This window comes from Fukomys damarensis, unplaced genomic scaffold (genome assembly GCF_012274545.1).
Source record: "Fukomys damarensis isolate Sample0158 unplaced genomic scaffold, DMR_v1.0_HiC HiC_scaffold_23, whole genome shotgun sequence".
Taxonomy (NCBI): Eukaryota; Metazoa; Chordata; class Mammalia; order Rodentia; family Bathyergidae; genus Fukomys; species Fukomys damarensis.
In genome coordinates, this window is record NW_022900935.1 from 27068739 (window position 1) to 27088838 (window position 20100).

The 20100-nt window shown below is 49.5% G+C and overlaps 1 long non-coding RNA gene across 3 annotated transcripts in view; it reads left to right on the forward strand.

Moving 5' to 3' along the window:
- Positions 1 to 9369, forward strand: part of LOC104852529 — a 198375-nt gene extending 189006 nt beyond the window's left edge. For all 3 annotated transcript variants that reach the window (XR_004518541.1, XR_777512.3, XR_004518542.1), the window contains 2 exons: positions 1912 to 2083; positions 4193 to 9369. This is a non-coding gene — a long non-coding RNA (uncharacterized LOC104852529). The remainder of the gene's footprint in view (positions 1 to 1911; positions 2084 to 4192) is intronic.
- The last annotated feature ends 10731 nt before the right edge of the window (positions 9370 to 20100 follow it).

The following is a 20100-nucleotide window of genomic DNA, read 5'->3' on the forward strand; positions in this document are numbered from 1 at the left end:
GGAGCACCCTCTGCCCTTCGCCCCAGGCGGGAACGGGGTGGGGTCGGCCCGAGCCTTCCGGTTCTATGGCTTCTCAGGCAGATTTTGCTTTCCGAGTTCCCCGAGTCTGCAGAAGATTGGGGGTGGCTGGAGCGGAGGCTGCGGGACAGGGAGGGACAGGGAGGGTCGAGTCTGGGGCTGCCGCCTGGGACCAGCCTGCCGCTGCCGGGCTGAGCCACACGAAAGAGCAGTTTCTTTGAGCCTTAGGTTGAGTGTCCATAAAATGGGAACCGGAGATCGCGCCGGTGTCGTCCGAGGGGGATTTCAGACGCAGCGTCGGAGGAGAAAAGGCTTTATACTAATTACTGACCTGTGAATGGTGCTTTAGCGTTTGCACAGCAAGCCTGAATCAACGATCTCATCTGTGGGCTTAGGAGTCTTTGGCGGGCTGTGTTGAAGTGGTGGCAGGGGTGGGAATTTTATTTCCGTAATTACGGATGAAGCTCAGAGAGGTCAAACATCTCATTAGAGGTCACACAGCATGGAGAGGATTTTAGGAATTGGAATCTTGAGTTCAGACCCTGCGCATCTCTCCTCCACTCCTCCCAGACACCCTTGGACCCTCACTACCGAGCTCTGCGGGGCTCCGAAGCTTCGAGTTGGAGCAGAACCCCGAGAGCGGCCGAGGAGGGTAGAGCTGGACTGGTCTTGCTGCGGGCCCATGGCGCCCTCTTGTGCACATGGTCGGAGGCGCACCTAGCTCCTGGGCTGTCTAGGCCCCCGCGGTCCAGTCAGACCTGGATGAGTCATCTGACTCCACTACCTTGTCTTGTGGTTGTTCTGGAGACTCTGATAGCCGCAGAAACGCTGACGAGAAGACGCACTTTGTTAACTGTGAGGCGTGCCCTCGGCCACAGCGTTTGAACACTACTGCATTTCCCAGTCTCCACTCCCACCTCTGCTCTTGATTGTTCCATGCGCCCAGTGGGGGTGGCCGGGCCGCTGTCCCATCCCATGGCACACCTGCTGGTGCTGGGCTCCTGGCTTCTGGCTCCTGCCCAGGTTTGGGGGGCGCGGAGGTCAGTGGGATCACGGCAGAGCAGAGCAGACCAAGATGTGTTATCAGCCAGAGGGCTGTGGGGCAGGGAATGGAGGATTACACCCCTCCGGGCCAGCCATTGCCCAGGACCCCAGGAGTGGGGCGGTTACTGCTACAGAGCAGCCCTGCTGGTCTGGGTCTCTTCATCCAGCTTCCTCTGGAGGCCCTCGAACACCTTCTGGGACCCCCCCATGGGGACAGACAGGTGGCCTGGAGACAGCAGTCACTTTCCTGGAGCCCCCTAGAAACACTCGGATCTCCATAGATGAGAAGGGCAGGGACATACTGGGAAGGAGGGCCAGGATCGGTGGGGACATGGACAAATGGAGAAGTGTCCCGTAGAGTCCTTATTCCATACAGGGTGGAACCAAGAGGCTTGTGGGGCGCAGGGGGCTCAAGGATACCTATGGTGACACTGAATGGTAGTGGAGATGACCTGGAGCTGTAATCCCTGTGGCTTGGCTGGAGTAGGAGCCCAGCTTGGTGAACCAAAGCCAGTGTGGCCAAGGCGGCTCCTGAGACCTGCTGGGAAGGCAGGTGCTGGCTGCAGCTGCAGGGGTAGGGCGTGAGGTGTGAGCCTGGGGCCCTAAGCCTCAGGAGCATCCCCGTCATCTGCATGGCTTGCTCAACCCTAACTGAACCCCTCACAGTCTTCTGGCCCAGGAGATCAGGGGTGGGGCAGGAGAACTGGCCTCTCTTACAAGTTCCCAGGTGTCACTGACCCTACCAGCCCAGGGACCCCACTTGAAGAACTGCTGCTCTGACCTCTGAGAGAGCCGCCCCCGCCGGGTGCCTCAGCTCACCAGTGGCTCCTGTTCTGGTCGTTTTCACAGGACACCTCCTGGCCTTGCCTTGTGCCACAGTAGGTGCCATGGGGTTGGACTTCAGACCCCCTGCTCCTGGTCCCTTCTCTCCAGCGGTGCGGGGAAGAACTGCTCCATCTGCAGCACAGGGCAGTGAGGCAGACTTCCTGGAGAGGCAACCTGAATTTGAAGGACTAATAGAGTGAGTGAGGGGGCTGAAAGGTGGGGATGGAGGTGGAGTAAGGCCCTCTGAGAGTTGCATGCCCATGTGTCAGGGACTTTGGGTCTTGCTCTAATCCTCTCCTGAAACACACACAGCAGTGCTGGGCCTGGAGGGAGGGGGATGCCATGAACACTCAAAGGAACAAGCTGCTTCCCACCAGGACAGGCCCTGTGCCTGTACCGTCCTTTGGACGGTGGTTCAAACTGGCAGTGCAGGGCGGCCCTGGCAGCTGCTCTTCCTGCCTTGATTTCTCCATCTGAGGACCTCGCCTGCGTTTGCTGTTTCCCTGACCTTCCCAAGCTGCCAGCAGGATAATATATGGAAATTGCTTTGACCTCCTGAGAAAAGAGGGTCTCCAGGAATAGAAAGTTCAGCCACTAATCCTGTCCCCCCAGACTTGCCACTAATTCCTGTTTCCGATGTCAGCCTGGCAGGTTGAGTTTAGCAAAAGAAAGAACAACTTAGAGGAATGATGGTTTTTCTAATGGCCCCGGTTCTCCAAACACACCCACACACAATACACACACACACACAGCCTGGTCACAAACCCACCCTCCTCAGCCTCTCCAAGACCCCCACTCCTACACGGGCTTCCTGCTGAGCAGTCATAATTGCAGCAGATAATTACAACTAACATTTGCACAGAGCCCTGCCGTTAACCAGGTGGTTCCACCTGGCACTTTCCTTTAATCCTCACAAGGACCGCAGAGGCAGGGATTATAGCTATTATTAACTGAGGCTCAGCAAGGTTAAGTGACTTGCCTAAGGTCACTCAGCTAGTAGGTGACAAATAGCTCCAGCTTGGTCTCCTGGTCCAAATGCTATCCTCTTGGTACTGGCACACGCTTCGTCATTTGGTCTTCCATTCCTTCATTCACTTGCTATTTCCAGGGCATCAGACTTTGTAAGTGCTCATCACATTACCGCACGTTTTCACCTACCCTCCTACTGAGCTGGGTGCTTTTTTCCTTTCCTCCTCTGTAAAGAAAAAGAAATGAGGCAGAGAGAGTGAGGTTTGAGATGGCCAATCTGCTCTCCTTCTTCCACATACACTCACCCCCAGTATTTTACACACACACACGCACAGCCTGAGCACTGCCTGTAGGGATTCCTTCCAACCCCTACTGTCTTAGGCAGGGGCTAGAACAGCAAGTGGCCCTCTCAGATACTGTGTGTCAGAGTCCCCAGCTTGTCCCTGTCACCTAGACATTTTAACTCAACAGGCCCAGAAAAATCAAGGATAGGATTTTCTCCAAAATGCCATTGGTTTCTCCGGGGACCAAGTCACATTTTCCTACTGATTACACAACACGGTAGCATTTACAATAGTCACTCCATCCGTCAATATCAGTCGGAAGCAGCAAGAAGTGCTCCTCCTCCCCCACCCTGTGCTGACCCAGGCTGAGAGAGAAAGGCTGGATGGGAGAAGAGGGGACACTATCCTGCCCTTCACAGAGCCCAGGGGAGATGTGCTCTCTTGGGGGCACATTGGAGTCATCCACATTGGCCTCTGACCCAGGGCTTGTGTTTTTCAGCTATGCAGCTGTGGGCATTTCAGTGTCTTCTTTAGAAACCTCAATTTCCTTACATATAAAATGGGTGCACAATAATGCCTGGCCCTCTGATTGTCTTTGCACTGAATGAGACCATGTTCTGAGCAGCAGAGGCTTGTAGGCTGGTTGACCTACATCAAGATGTGGTCTTCGACCCTAGCCTGGGCCAGCTACTGTCCTCTCTTGAAAGAGCAGGCCTGGTATCCTAATGGAATTGCCAGGCATCTCTGCTAGATGTCCCTACAGGGCCTATATGAAGGCAGATGGTGAAGGGAGACATGTTTGTTGTGCACCTACTATACCAGGAATGTGCTGGGCTCGCTCAGAGGTTTGAATCCAGAGACTTCTTCCCTTGGTCTTGAGCCAGTGGGTCAGGAAGAGCAAGAACCCATGACCTGGTCCAGGCAGCACCAGCAAGCAGAGATGGGAGAAGACACCAAGGATTTGGGACAAGTGACGCTCGTGTGTGTGTGTGTGTGCGATCATTGAAAGAATGTGGATTTTTGAGGCTTGAATTTCTTTCTTTTTTATTTAGTAATGTATATTGAGTAAGTGTACATGCATACTTACTATATTCTGTGCTTGGACTACCACTATGAACAAGATGGACGAAGCTGCATACCGCATGGAGGCTGAATTTTGATCAAGGAGACAGATAATGTTGTGTAAGCAACAGTAACAAGAAAGGAATTCAAGCTGTGCTGTGTGTCTTTGGAAAAGCCACTTGGCCTCCCTGGATGTGAGTGAGTGGCTATCTTTGGGATGTTCCAGAACAGCTTCTCTCCTACAGTGCTACTCTGAGAGAATGTCCACACACTGAAGACATATTGCCAACTGGAAAGCCCTGTGTTCGTAGGCATTACCTTGGTGTGTGAACAAGTGTGCTTGCCAGCACCTGTTTCGCTTGGCTCATGAACACAGCACCTGTGGGACTCTGCAACTGGTCCCAAATTCCTACCCATCCGCAGCTCCTCCTACCAGCAGTGGAGGGAGCGAGCCATATGGCTCTGATATCCTGACTGGGTTTTGTTTTGCCTTGAGACAATACATTCTGCAAGTTTCTCTCCTTGGAACTTTCTTTTCATTCTTCTTGCTAGAATAAACTTCATTTTAAGGAGGGCAGAGGGGGAAGAGCTGAACGCCAGAAATGTCCAAAGCCTGGGGTTAGGGCTGGCTTGAGTGGGCAGAGATGGGACTGGCCCAGTGGTGGGGAGGAAGCCCTGGGAGGAGGCTGATAAGCATGCCTCTGTCAGCAACATGTCAGCTCCCGGGCCTTGCCTTCCTTGCTCTGACCAGGTAAAACCACTCTGTGGCACTCATGGGGCTCCATTTGGTGCCCAGCATTGGTCTCCCAGAGGCCCTCGGCACATTGCACCCATGCCAGTCCACTCCTGCCAATGCTGCTAGGCTCAGATCAGCGCACTCAACCATACACCTGTCTGCCAACCTAGCTAGCTCCACCCAGGCTGACCCGGGCCGACCTCATCCCTCCTGGCCCATCCAATCCATCCCACCTAGCTTATGGGGGCAGATGCTTAGACTGGATCCTTTGGCCTCTCTGCCTCCCTCCTTCTAGAGTGCTTTTGTGTCCCATTGAGGCTGAAAGGCTGAAACTGTACTTCCTAGACTGCCCTAAAGTTAGAGCTATGGATGTGATGTGGGTTTCATCAAATGCCATCTATTTATGCAAGGCTGGAATTCAGAAGTGAATCAAGTGGGCAGATAGGCAGAGAAAGCGTAATATGTTCCAACAATATTTGTAGAAATGAACATAGCTAACCGAGAAAAGTGGGGTGCGCCTCTGTCCCCACCACCCAACTACAGCAGCTGGGCATAGTTCCCCTATTTTAGGTTATCTGTCCAAAGCTGCAGCTTTGTTTTCTGGAGACGAAGCCTGTCAATGCCTTCATGCTGAGGTGTGCATTCAGCTGGTGTGGACATGCCAATGAGTGCGATTCTGGAGCCAGAAGCTGGGCTGGCGGCTTCCTGATTTGGCAGATGGCTTTCCGATGGTTGCAAAAGGAGCAGCTGCCTTGGTGGTCCAGTTCTGCAGCCCAGCTTTGGGACTTGGTCCCAAAGATGCAGCCTACAATCTGTTTCTTCAGCTTTCCAAATATTTCTGTAAGCCACTCAATACCATGAATACATTTATTTCTGCTGCATAAACTATCCAGAGTGAATTTTGTCTCTGCAGTGGAAAGCTAGAGAATTCCCAGCTCATGCTGTCTTCCACTCAGTCTAACCCTGCCCCAAACCAGTCCAGTCCCAAATCATCCAATTCATCCAGGCATGTTCAACAAGCCCTATCCAAATCAGTGTAGCTCTGCCCAACCCAGGGCAACTCGTCTACTCCAGATAATATCTGTCCACATTGACCCATGTAAATAAATACTTAACCTATGCCAAATCAGCCCATACTAACTCCCTTAATCTAAACAAGGCATTTTATTCCTAAGTCAGTCTTAATAATCCCACTTCTTGTTGCTGGACCCAATACTGGACACTCGTAATTTAAAGAAGGAGAGATTTAATTTGGCTGACAATTTCAGGGGATTCATAGGCGATTGATACAGAACATCATGGCAGAGGTGGGTGGTGGAGCAAAGAAGGATGCTTAGTTTTTGATGGCTGGGAAGCAGAGCAAGGGAACAGCGCCAGAGAGGAAGGGAGTAGGGGCCACATGTAGTACCCAAAGTCATGCCTCCATGATCCACCAGACACAAGAAATGAGCTTTACTAATCCAGTAGGCATTTCTTGAGTCAATCAAGCTGGCACAACTAAGGCTAACCTTCAGTCACCCAACTCTGCCAACTCAATCCTAATGCCCACCTACCTAATGAACCTCAATGGTTCTATGGCAACTGAGCAACATGGCCCATTTAATTTCACCCATTTTTTACTGAACATCTTTTGACAGCCACTGAGAGGGAACAAAGAGCACTTGAACTTCTCTCCAGATGTAAGGCTGAATTCTTAGAAGTATATTTTTCTTTTCTGTCTTCTTTCCCATTTCTCTCTCTACCATAGATCCTGCCTTTATCTGTGTCCGTTACTTTTGACTACTCAGTGTTCCCATGGTGCTTTCTGAGTTTTTCTAACCCTTAGTGACAAGGCCTACTCCATCCCAGTCCTACTCCTGGTGAACACCCAGAACTGCTGCTGCTAATATCTATCTAACCACTACAGCACACAGGATTCCCAAAATGGGCCAGCAAAGATCTTCCCTGATCTCTGGAAACTGTGAATAACACCAGGACATCACTCCTGTGATTATGTTCTATGGTATACTTGACCTTAAGACCAGGATATTAATCTGGATTATCTGGGCGGTCCCAACAGAATCACACAAGTTTTTAAAGCAGCAAGCTTTCTCCAGCCACCAGTGGTGGAGGAAGCCACGGACATACAGAAGAAGGAGAGCTTAGAAATATTTGAAGTATGAGAAGGACTTGCTGGCTTTTAAAAAACCAAAGTGATCATGTGACCAGGACAGTGTGCAGCTTCAATGAACTGACAGTCAGTGAGTGTCAGGGGCCTCATTCTACCATGGCAAAGTGTTGTAAACTTCAGGGTGATCAGAAATGCATTCTTCCCGGAGCCGCCCCATAAGACACCAGCCAGCTGACCCCTTGATTTTGGCCTAAGACCCTGGCCAGAAGACACAGCCTACCTAAATTTTGGGACTGCAGAACTATGAGATAATGAATGAATGTTGTTATAAGCTGCTAAATTCATGGTAATTTGTTACATCGTGATAGAAAGTTTAAATGTCCAGTCTGTGTCTACTCTTGGAATTATCTTGATGTGTTTCCCAGTCAACCTGAAAGATTAGTTAGTGTAGGATTGCTAGAAGAGAGTACTGGGCATGAGTACAACTGTCACCTGCTAGCTCCGTGACTTCAGTTAAATTATATGGTCTTTCTAAGCAGAGCTTTATTCCTCGGTATAATATGAAGATAACAGTTGTCCTGGGCTGTTTGCTTACAAGGTTAAATATAACACTTTACATACGTGACACATAGTATAAACTTAAATATTTTATTTTATTTATTTGGGAAAGCAGTTAGCCAAGTAACCAAGGATACTGCTTAAAGATATTAGAATAAGCTATTTTTCATTACCGTCATTGACAGCCGGACTATTTTAAAAATTGATGTATGTTTTAAAAGGCACATAGCAGTTGTATGTGTCTGTGGGGCACAGTGTGGCACTTTGATACATAAAAGCATCGTGTAATGATCAGATCAGGGTAACTGGCATATCTGTCCTGACGCAGTATTCCCTTCTTTGTGCTGGGAACATTCAAAATCCTCTCTATGAGCTATTTTGAAATATTTAATCAGTGGTTGTCAACAATAGTTATCCTTCTGTGCAGGAGCATTGGGAGCCATTTCTCCCATTCCACTGGCCCCTGTAACTATGTCTTCTCTCTACCGCATCCTGCATACCCTTCCCAGACTCTGAAGTCGTGAGTCTAATCTAACAACAGTACAACAATTTTAGTAGCACATTACTGACTTAACACAGAAGAAGAGCTGGGACAGTGTGGTGCTCTGCAGATCCCCATCCCATCCCCTACCCAGGAGATCACTAATAAATGACTAACCTGCCTGGGCTGGGTCAAAGTCTTGGATTTCCTAGGAGGAAACACCAAGAATCCAGGCCACAGGAGAGAGGAAACAAGAAACAAAAATGACCCAGTGTTGGATAGGTACACGGACGCAGCCCTCTGGAGATGAACCCACCTGATCTCCCTATCTGGACCGAGGCGTGGGCCAGCCCAGCCCTGGCAGCTTCCCCTGGGAACTGCAAACCAAGCTGACTGTGGCGAACTGCGTGGCTTGCTAGTCATCCGGGAGCGTACGAGGAAGCGTTCCTTTGCCTCTCCGCAAGTCTAAACTTTACAGGTCATTGGATGATGCACAGAATAAGCAAGTTTTGCTCTAGAGAAGACTGTAGGACAAGGCTGCAGGGCTGCTGAGCTGGCAGAGGTTTGATTGCCTGAGCATGTGTGGAGTGGCACAGAGCCCTGCTCAGTCTCTGGGGCCCTGCAGGCCTCAGTGTCCTGCCCTTCCTCCCTTCTTCCTGAACCCACAGCACACCTCAACTTCCTGCTGTCCCCTGGCACCGTTTGGGTTAGTGGCATCACATGAGGGTCTCCAGGCTTTTCAGAAGGCTGGGGTTCTTGTCAGCCAGCAGTGTGCTGGATTCAGCTGGGGATTTCTGCTCAGCATCACCTTCGTAGCCTCACTTTGGCAGTGTGGAACTGTCATGGTGAGAGGACACCACAGCCTCTAGCAAATGCTACCCTCAGGCTTTGTCCCCAGCTTCCCTCCTCGGGGCAGGGGATCCCTTCATTTAGACCCTCAGCACATATTCTCCGAGCGCATCCTGGTGCCAGGCCCTGGCTAGACGTTGAGGACTCTTACATCAGCAATGTGTTCTGGGCTTGACCAGTGTGAAGTCAGGAGCCCGCTGGTGTCCTGGTGAGGAGACCGGCTCCAAGCAGCTATGAGCATTGTGCTTACTGGTGGAAGAGCTGGGAAGCTGGATGCCTAACTCCTGGCTGCAGGTTTTGCTCCTGGTGTAACCTGCCCCCAGAGTTCTGAGTCAGATAATCTTCATTTGAACCCTGGATGCGCTGCTTTGGAGCCATGTCACCTGTTCTTAGAAAGGCTCCCTCATTTTCCTCAGTCCTGGTTTCTTCATAAGTAAAATAAAGGTAAAATACATGTGTTGCTTCTGTGTTTGAGCCTCTATGGGTGAGGGGCAGAGGACTGAGCTGGCCCCTGCACATAGGAGAACAATTAACATATACTTTTCCTTTCCTCTGGGCCATATATGAGGTAAGACAATGAAGCTAACGCTCCTTAAACTACATGCTTTAATTAGGTAAGAATTTTTAATTCACACAGTGATTTACCTGACAGATACTCCATTTTTTTTTTTTTTTTTTTTTAGATAAAATGAGGTCCAGAAAGTTCTGTGAAAAAAATCTCTGCAAGCTCTTCTGACCTGCCATTGTATGTGGTAGGGCAGTGGGACTCCAGTCCAGTGCTACAGTGTGACTTGGTTCACTGTGTGGGGTCCCTGTCTAGCCTAGAGAGAATCCATGGGGGACCCCAGGAGGCAGGAGACCCAGACAGGTGGTGGGGAAGGGGTGAAGGCCTAGGCCAGGGGTGCTCTGCAAGTCTAGGCTAGGAGAACCAGCTAGTCCCACACAAATAAACCCAGGCATGGGGGATGTCTGGGCCTCACCAGAGGCCGCTCCAGGGCAGGGCTGGAGTTTCACTTTTTGCCCCCTCAGATGGAGAGTGACAAGACTGGGAGCTGCCTGACAGTTCAAAGAAGATATGTGGCCGGGAGGTCAAAGTTCAGCAGAGAAGTCACCCCCTAGCCCCCTCAGCTGGGAAAAATGTGTTCAAGCTGTTTTTCTCCTGAGGTGCTCTCCTTCCCCTCCCTTTGTGCATCCTGGTTGGAGAGGGTTAACCTGGAATCCAGCCCTGCTCCTATAGGAGTTCCTTTGAACATCCTTGCCCCAGGAAACTCCCTATTCCACTAAACATCTACTGTGTATCAAACCTTGATGATGCTGAGGTGGATAAAACCTTGTCTAGTGGAAGAGTTTATGGGCTGAATGAGAGAAAGAAACAATAACAGATCATGTCAGGGGAACATAAGAGCCAGGATAACAGTGGGTTGTTTTTATTATTACAAAGGTTTTAGATACATGATATCATTTGATCTTCACAAGAACTATGGGGCCTGCACAGTAGCTATTATTCCGTTTGATAGCTGAGGACAGGGAGGCTTTTGAGGGTAGGCTGCCCACATCACATGGCAAGAAGGCTGCTTTGGAGTCCCCATGTCTTGCTGTCTTCACCACTGTCCTGCACTGGGGGGCTGGGAAGCCTGGACACTGTGGAGAGAAAAGGTAGGGCATAACAGTGGGTGCGGATGATTCTGAGAGCAGACTGCGCTTGCGTTGTGCAGGAGCAGGACCTGGCCAGGTGGCATGGTGGAGAGGTGGCTTTGGGTAGAGAAGAGTTTGTGTGGAGTCCTGGGGGCTTGTCTTTGTGGCTTCACTTCGTGGTTCTGTCTGTGTCCTCTCAGGCTCTCTGCTGGCCCACCCTCTCCTCCAGGTCTTCCCCTTTCATTCTTCATCTATTCTGTGGATCTTCTTTCATTGTGTCACCTCCTCCATGTCCTTGGCTTCAGCTGCCAGTAACATAATGCCACTGTTCTCTAAGCTAAGCACTGAATGCCCCACTACCTACTGACCTCTTCATGTCTTAAAGGGACTTGACAGGCCCCAGACAGAGTCCGTGCAGGCTCTGTGTCTGGTACCAGCATCCAGCCAGTTACCCAGCTTCAGGACAGCGAACCTGATACTTCCTCCTCCTTCCCGTCCCCAGCAGAGCCATCACTAAAGCTTGGTGATGCTATCTGTTCAGACCACCCGTCCCCACCGTTCTGTTCCAGCAGTCACCCTATGCCTACATGGTGCAGCAGCACCCTCAGCAACCCACTTTCCACTCCGTTCATGGTCTAACCCATTGCTTTGCCAACATGGTCTCTTGAAAGCACATTGCATTCTGCTGCTGCTATTCATGGCTTGCTATTGCTTTTAGGACTAGGTGCTAATTCCTTCTCATGGTCCCCAGGGACCTATGTGACCTGAGCCTGTCCGCTTACTTCTCCAGATGTACCTTTCTTCAGGAACCCACGGAATCATCACACAAGTCACACTGGACTTTTTCTAGTTATTTCAGTGTCCTGACAGCCTCCTCCCAAGAGCCTTTTAATGAACAGGCTCCATGGTTACATTTGTCACTTTCCACCCAGGCCAGCATTGGCCTAGTTAATTTCCTGGTCCTGGTTAGATCGCACCTTAACCGGTAGTTCCTCAGGCAAGACTCCCCTGGCCTTTTCCTGTTAGGTATCCTCATTGTCCCCTGACCTCTTCCATCATGAGGTAACATTTGTAACTGGCTCATTTGTAACTGTGTATTAAATGAACAATGATGTGTTTTCCAAGAAGCAGGAGCATGTATATTTTTCATCACTGCACCTATCCCTGGTGTCCAGCACTCAGGATTTCTGTAGGGATGTTGCTTTTGCTCTTGGGCCTTGCTCTTTTGTCCATTAGGCTAGAAGCTGTGCTGGGGCTGGTGTGTCTTTGTGCTTTTGCAATGTCTAGCACAGTGCTCAGCCCAGCCAGGTTCTCAAGCAATGTCTTCTATAGCAGACACCCAGGATCAGGTGTGTCTGTTGGTGGCAGTCCTGCTGTAGGCTGAGGCTGAGATTGGCCAGGGAACTGCCAGAAGGCATCCTGTGTTCATAAGGGGGAGGAGGGAGCCTTTGGTGTTCTAGAGAGGTACACATGACCAGGGCTGTGCTTTATTCTTTATTTTGGGGACATCAATTATTGTGTTTATTTTACAGTTGGGTACATTGAGGTCTGGAAAAAGGAAGTTGTACCTCTGGAGGCACACAACCAGGGGATGGTTGGCAGAACTGGGCATGGGAGCCAGCTGGCTCTGGTGGTGGCTCAGGAGTTGCTGGCCAGAAGCAGGGCTGGGTGTGCCCAGCAGCAGGTGCACAGGACAGAGCCCTGGGCAAAACGTCAGGAATCTTGGGTTCCAGATCTACTGACAGTGCATCCAACTGGGAAAATCAGCTTGCTTCTGAGTCCCCAGGTCTGCCCTGCTCCATGGCTGAAGAGCACGGATCAGGCTGAGATGGCACAGCAGGTGGGAGAAGGTGGAGGGTGCATGGCCTTGGCATAGATGGCCTCATGGGGCTCAGCACCAGGCCCTTCTGCAGGTCACTCATTTACCAGAGTGGCGATCTTATCTAATAATCAGACCCAATGGAGGAAGTGACTTCTGGGAGCTGCGGGGAAGAGGGGAAGGAAGGAGGCCACTCCCAGCATGAGGCCACATGCTCCCCTGGCCCTCAGAACATCATTTGTGCAGGGTATTAGCAACCCTGGCCTTTCGATTGTGACAAAATGTCCCTACGCATTCCCTAATTCCCACTGGGGATGGCACACGAACCTCTCTAGCCCACCCTCTTTCGCTTTTGCTCAGAACTCATGAATTCATCTATTGCACCTGCTGATTGTGACTGGGCCATAGAAGCAGCAGGCAAGCAATCAACAAGCAAGGCTCTCATCTCCCAGAGGCACCCTGAGAACTGTCTTCTAGAATCTGAGCCCCTTCTGTAGCACACACCACAGGCAGCTACAACCAGGCCCAGTAGCACATAGCTGGACCCATCCTATCAGAGGTTTAATACCTGCTCTACTGCTAACTTGCTGTGTGAGCTGAGGCAGTTCCCTTTCCCCTTCTGGGCCCTGGTTTGCTCAGTTGTAACATGAGGATAAAGGGGAGACCAGAAGACGTTATCTTGCCACTCAAAGGGGTGCATCATAGGGCTTTTTCCTCACCTCTTACCTGTCCAGGAGCTGGCATTTCAAGCCACCTGACCCCAGAGTTACCACCAGCAGCACAGGAAGGAGCAGTAGGCAGAGCATGGTTTGAAGAGTGTGGTTGGATTTCCACTTTCTTTATTTTATGATGTTTGCCATCCTGGTGAGCTGTTTCCGCTCTCTGAGGCTCAGTTTCCTCATTTGTAGGGAGTGTAGAATTAACACGGTGCCACTGTTGTGCTGGGCACTTCCAGGCCTGAATTAAGTATGCAGTGAGGCAGCTGAGCTCACCGTGAGGCCCTGACACGTGCCAGCCAGGAGATGTGGCCCAATGGCTGTTATGAGCTCACCTAGGCTGCAGGGCTCTCAGGAGGCCCCGAGGGGAATTTTCAGCAAGGACTACTCATTCCTACTCAGACAGCCACAGTCGCCCCTGAACACAGGCCAGTCACACCTTTGTCCATGTCCACGTCTGCCTGTGCAATCACACAAAGTAGTGGCCCACAAACAAAGAACACACCCCTGTCTTTCAAGGGCCAGGTTCCCACCTCACCTGTTCCTAGGGATGATCTCTCCACCACTTCGGATGCACGGGGTGGGGTCGCACACCCCAGCAGGAAGGCACGATCATACTGTGGAGACCAAGGCCTGAGGTCCAGGACAAGGGCACAGCACACACCACCCAGCCCCTCCGGGAACCAGGACAGTGACCGAGAGTAAGACACACCGTCTCACACCCTTGCCATCTGCAGGCCTAGCCGCCCTCCTCCCCAGCTCGCTAGAGCAGCCCCTGGGCCTGCGCTTAACCTGGATGAGCGCTAGCTGGGCCCGGTCCATTATGCGGGCGCATGGCCGGCTGCACAGGGGCGCAGAGCAAATTTAACCTTCATTTGGGAGCGCCCAGCGGCCGGAGAGCGCAGAGCAGCCATCGATCGCTGCTAATGGCCTCGTCTAAATGCGGAGCCGCTGCCTGTGCTACCGGGGTCAAAGCGCCCCCGCCCTCGCCCTGCGCTCAGTGCAAAATGGTGTTTACCAAAGTCAATATTGGCCACGGTGCCGCCCAGTCAAGCGGGAGCCTCGCTGGCCTCCCTAGCCCAGGGCCAGATCTGGGCCACTAGGGCCTCATCCTGGGGTCCTGACTAGGCCTTGAGCTGAAGAGGAGGCTGAGGGCCAGACCCTGGAAGGTTTGGGCCAAGATCCCAGAGGATTGAAGTTTCAGAGTTTTCACCTAGGTGCTGTACCCCTGTGCTGGGAAGAGAGAGGTTTTTGCCTGGGACAGGCGTAGGCTTGACTCCTGGCCCCATCGCTGGTAACTTTGGCCAGTTCCCTGTCTCTCGGAGCCTTCAGAGCTGTCATTTTAAATGCCTTTCCAAAAAGGTTGTTGAAAGGATGGCATGAGAGGGTGTGGTCAGGTGCCACGGACCCTGAAACCCCTGGTGTGTGGGGCAGTGTGACTCTTCTCTGTCTCCTGCCTCCTTCCTTTCTTTATGGCTCTGCCAAGTCAGCTGTTGCCGGAATCATCTTTTTAGGAACACAGCAATGACTTTGGAGGGTTTTCTGCCCAAATACTGGCCTCACCCAGGAACAGCCAGAGGCAGGTCCTCCACCCTTTGGATCTTTATCTGTAAGCACAGGACCTTCCACTCCACGCCCCACCCACAGAGTGCGGTACTGAGTGACCTCCTTCAGAAGCTGCCCTCAGTGTAGGCCAGTAGCCGGGTTTTGAAATGGCCCGTATGGAGCTCATTTCATAATTAAACCATCTCCTTTCTTTGTTCCTAATTTACTTTTGCATTGTGGGATCTTTGGGCTGATAAGAAAGCATGGCAATTGCAACTTCCCCTTCCTCTGCCTGCCATCAAAGGAAATAATTTAAAGGAAAGCAGGAGGGAAGACGTGGGGGCTGGTACCACAGCAAGCATCTTGGCTCACCTGGCAGGGGAGCGGGAGAGACCAGCAACCCGCGACTGCCATCTGGTGGTTATGGCCATCCTGACAGCCCTGTTCCCAGAAAGAGGTGGTCTAGTCCTAGTCCCTGGAAATTAGACCCAGGCAATGTGTGAGAGTCACAAATCACAGGCTAGTACTTTCTTTTTTTTTTATGCAGGGTGGTAAGAGGATTGTAGATGCTTGAGACTATGTGCTCACAGAAACTTAGAACAATACCTACCAATCCTGGTGAATTTCTTTGTGCCAAATGTCAGAATGTTGTGGCAGCTGCTTTTGTTTTTAATCTTTGCTGAAAACTTGTCCATAACTTGTCCAAAACTTGACCACAGTAATTACTTTTATCCTGATTATATAGATGAGAAAACTGAGATTCTCATTAAACAACTTGTCCTATATCAAACTATGGTAAGCAGGGGTGGAAATGTAGACCCAGGTCATTCAACCACTGGCTTGTGTTGGCATAGACTTTACTCCAGAAGCTGAAAATAATCCAGTTTCACCTGCCAAAGTCATCATCATAGAAACCTAGTGTAAAAGTCATTGAGCTGGAGAAGCATAAGATTTTGGAATTATGGCACCCCTGCATACTCAGGGATCACGACAGTTTGGACTGGGAGATCCTTAGAGGTCCCTGGTCTCACATTCAAGGTCACACTGTGAAGGCGTCTGGATGGCTGGTGCAGTCCAGGGTAGGAAATCCGGACCTCCTGTCTCCTGATCCAGGATTCTTTCCACTGTGAGTTTCTTAATCAAGCGTTCACCAATCATGCTCTTTTATAGCCACGGCAATAAAGTTGTGGACTTTTGCTCCAGAACAGCACATAAAATATCCTATTATTTGCCTCTTAACCTGAGCTTCTGTTTTACATCTTAAGTCTAAAGTGTAAGCCTCATAAAAGGTAATCATCTAAGGCCTGTTCAAAGAGAAGTCATAAATTGGCCATTTAGCCCAATCAGCCTTTATTGTGCTCATACCAGGTACCAGACCAGTACAAGCCTGGGCCCCGTGGAGAGCAAAGGGGCATAAACCTCAGTTCCAGATTGAGTGTAACTCTCTTGGGAAGCAGGCCAGAGATGAGGAGTTGATCCAAGAGATGGAAATGTTGCAGGGGATGTCATCCATGGTCAGCTACACACAGCGGTGGGGTGGGAGGGGCCAGTGTGGGCTATGAAAGTAGTGGGGGTGGGCTTATTTATTTACTTTGGCAATTAAAAAGTTAAGAAATGACTGTGCCCTAGACCTTGTGCCAAACATGTGATGCACCTTGTCACATGACATCCTCACAGTAATTCTACACAGTTGGATGAGCAAACTATGCTCAGGGAAGTTAGTGGTTTACCCAGTTACACAACCAGCAATTCCAGAGCTATGATTTGAACCCAGTTCTATCTGATTTTGAAGTCTTTGCTTTTGGTCACTGTGTCACCCTGCTTTTCAGTCAGGCCTTAAATGACCACAGTGGCTTCAGACGGGAGTGTGTGTGTGGTGTGCAGGGCTGGAGGGCAGGAGGACTGTAACCTCTGCCAAGAGTGTACCTCCTCCATGCCGGCCCACCCTGCTCACTCCAACCTCTTCCTAGTCAAGAAGACAGGTCTGGGGATGGGCCTGGGCTCCATTCTCAGGGGATTATGCCCTCCCAGACCTCACCAGGGGTTCATGGCTGTCTCCCACATCTCCCCCAAAGCCAACAAGAATATGAGAGCCCGGGGAAGGGCCTTGCTGTCCCTCCTACAAGGAGAGGCCGTACAAGGAGCGTCTGTCACCATGTCTCTGACAGTGTCTGTACAAGCTCCCCACGCAGTTTCAGGGACAACTACCTGTTCCTGCCGGCCTCGCCTCTCCTTCACCTCCACAGGTCACCACTCCCTGCCCTCCTTGTTCCTTACTTCCTCCTCATCTTCCCCCACCTCACGCCCAAAGTCTTGGGCCTCATTTCTCATACCTAGAATAGAGCACGCATCTCCTCACTGGTCTCCCAGCCTTCCCTTCCATCTTACTGCCACCTACAAACATGGGCGCTGCCCAAATGACAGCCCTCCTAGGACCATCAGGATGTCACCCAGGCCTCCTCTCAGGGTTTAAAGGCTCCTTGTCTGTATCTGCTGGCAGCTACAATCTTTCCTCCCTGTTGTCTCCTTTGTGCTCCTGAATTTGAATCCGAGCCTGACAACTGTGGGTAGGCGCTCAATCATGGTCAGTTTAGTCATCCTGTAAATCTCTTCCCTGGGAGACAATAATAGGGGACAATAGCAGGGCCTTCACAGAGGTGCTGCAAGGACTCAGTAACAAAAAATATAAAGCACTTATAACATTGTCTTGCACCTAGTAAGCTTGATAATAAAATTCTGGAAGTTAACTATTATCATTACCTTCAAATTACTGTGTAGTCCACCGGTATGAAACCACATACAGCTCTAACTCATCAACTCACCACACTGTGTTATTGTCTCCTGGGAAAGAATATTTAATGATTGAGAAGGGTTCGAGATCTATGTTCTTTTCCCTCAAATGCATTCTGGGCTGGGACCGGTTTGGCCAGTGGAATGTGGCAGAAGTGACACAGTGTCAGTGCTGGGCCTGCCGTTGAAAGGACAAGCAGGTTCCACGTGGGTCTCCGGGAGCCTTGCCCTCCCAGTGGGAAATCTGCCAGGCCGGCAGTGGAGAGCTCCTGGGAAGCCCTGAGGTGAGGAGCCGTGCTGACTCCAGCCTGCAAGGAACCAGGTATCAGAGTGCATCCGCTGTGGTCCCAAGCCCTACTGCTTGCTGAAAACTGCTGAGTGCTCCAGGCAATACTCTGTGGGGAGCAGAGGACACTCCCAGCCGAGCCCTGCCCGATTCTGACCTGTGAAATCAAGAGATTCAATAAAATCTGCACTTTCAGCAACTGTACTGAGGTTTGCAATAGTTTATATACAGCAGTAGATGACTGGAACAATAAACAAGGAAGGATGTCTGGGCCTGCAGAGAAAGAGGCATTATATATGCTATTTTAAAAAATATTTGAAATATATTATTATACACCTAAGGAAATTGAAACAAAAACTTAAAAACATTTTAACGTTATAAACATAAATAAGCACACTGTTTTTTGTAGCTTAAACTGTGACCAAAAATTTTATATTGTATTTTTGACTTTTCCAAACTCATGAAGCAATCAGATAAAACATACAGAAAACAATTAATAAAATTTGTCACTATGTTACCAATTATATTTATCCTAAAAGTATCAGTTCATGGGATAATTTATTTCTTTATTATTTTTATACCTAATGTTGGACCTTCTTAGATATTTATTTTGATATCTAGCTAGGGTGAAGAAGTTTCTACACTGAAAAGTTATGGCGATTAAGACTAAAATCTGAACTACCAGCGATTTGATTCTCGATGACATGGAATGTGGGTTCATCTCTAAAGGGCCGCATTTTTGCCTTGTCTTAATTTCTTACCTCAATAAAATTTGTAAGTCTGCGCATTTCATATAGTCCCTAGTTTTACTGAAAACTGGTATCGTTTCTGTCCACAACTTTAACATCGAAAGTCTCATGTGGCCTGTGTTACATAACCCATCGTTCTGTCATTGTGACATACGGATCTGGTCTGTGGTCATTATTTAAGACTGCTAGATCCGTTCATTATCTTACAATTAGTGGTGTCATCTGGAGGTTTTATAGGAGATAAGGGATTGGGTCTGCGTGATTTCTCCTCCCCAAGACATTCAGCTGGTGCCTCACCAGGAGCCACCTGGGCCAGTGCTCACTCTGCTTGGCTGTTGGATCCATGTGCCCACAAGGCTGACTTGCCAGGGCTCATCTGCCACTTGACTGCTACAAGACCAGTGGTGCTGCCCAGTCCTTTTGGTTCCTAATGTGGTTTTTAACTGTGCCATGACTTCCTGTTTTACTTATGATTCCCTGCGATTTTTCTTTCCTGTTTCCATAACTGGAAATGGACACATGGCAGTTCTTTACAAAGGCAGACCTTTACTGGGAAAAATCCGTGTGTAAACAGCTCCCAAGTACTGAAATGCATTTGCAAACACATGTGCATGTATAGTCTTCTTCTACTCCTTTAAAACAATACACCTGTTAGCTCCTATGCACTGTATTCTGCGTATCATTTTTTTTTCTACCAGACAATGTATCTTGCAGGTTATGTGGTAGCACCTCAAAAAGAATATTCTTAAGCTCCTTCATGGTTACAAAGAATGACATTGCTGTACATACTTCAATATATTTAATAATTCCATATTTTTTTCTTTTAAATTGAATTTGTTGGTACATTCTAGGTAGACAGTACAGTCACATTCATTACTGGGATATTGTACCTTTACATGCCAGGTCTTGGTTCTCATTTTTTCCCCTTGTCCCCACCCTCCCTTCACCCCTCCTCCCCTCCCCCCTTCAAACACTTTAATTGATACTTCCATATTTATTAGTACTTCGTTTATTTCTAATCTTCACGGTTGTAGATGATGTCATGCTACCAATAACAAATTTTCTACGAACATCATTTGCATGAGTGTAATTATGTCAGCAGCATGAGTTCCTAGAGGAGGAGCTGCTGGGAACACATATGTACGTCTGTACTTTGGCACCACAAAGTTGCCATTCAAGGAAGCAGGACCAGTTGACATGCCCAGGGACGTTGGCTCTCACATATCTTGCCCACAGAGCAAGTTAGCCAACCTTTTGATCACATCAGCTCTGGTGGTTATAAAATAAATCTTAGCGAAGTCTTGATTTGTATCCGTATTATTACAACCATGAACCTCCTTCCATGTATTTAAGAGCCATTTGTATTGTTTTGTATCTGAACTGTGTATTTTGCATCCTTTGCCTATTTGGGAGGTGAGGTGAAGTATTGATCTTTTTAATTGATTTTTCAGAGCTTACATGTTAAGGAAATAATTGGCTTTTGGCCTGGATTCTGAATTGAGAGTATTTTTTCCTGGTTCATTATTTATCCTGTGGTTTCCTTTGGAATAGTTTTTATGAGATAAAATTCCCATAGGAACTTTAGAGAGAGTTCTGAAAGAATTTTGTTGATGCTTTTATTGAG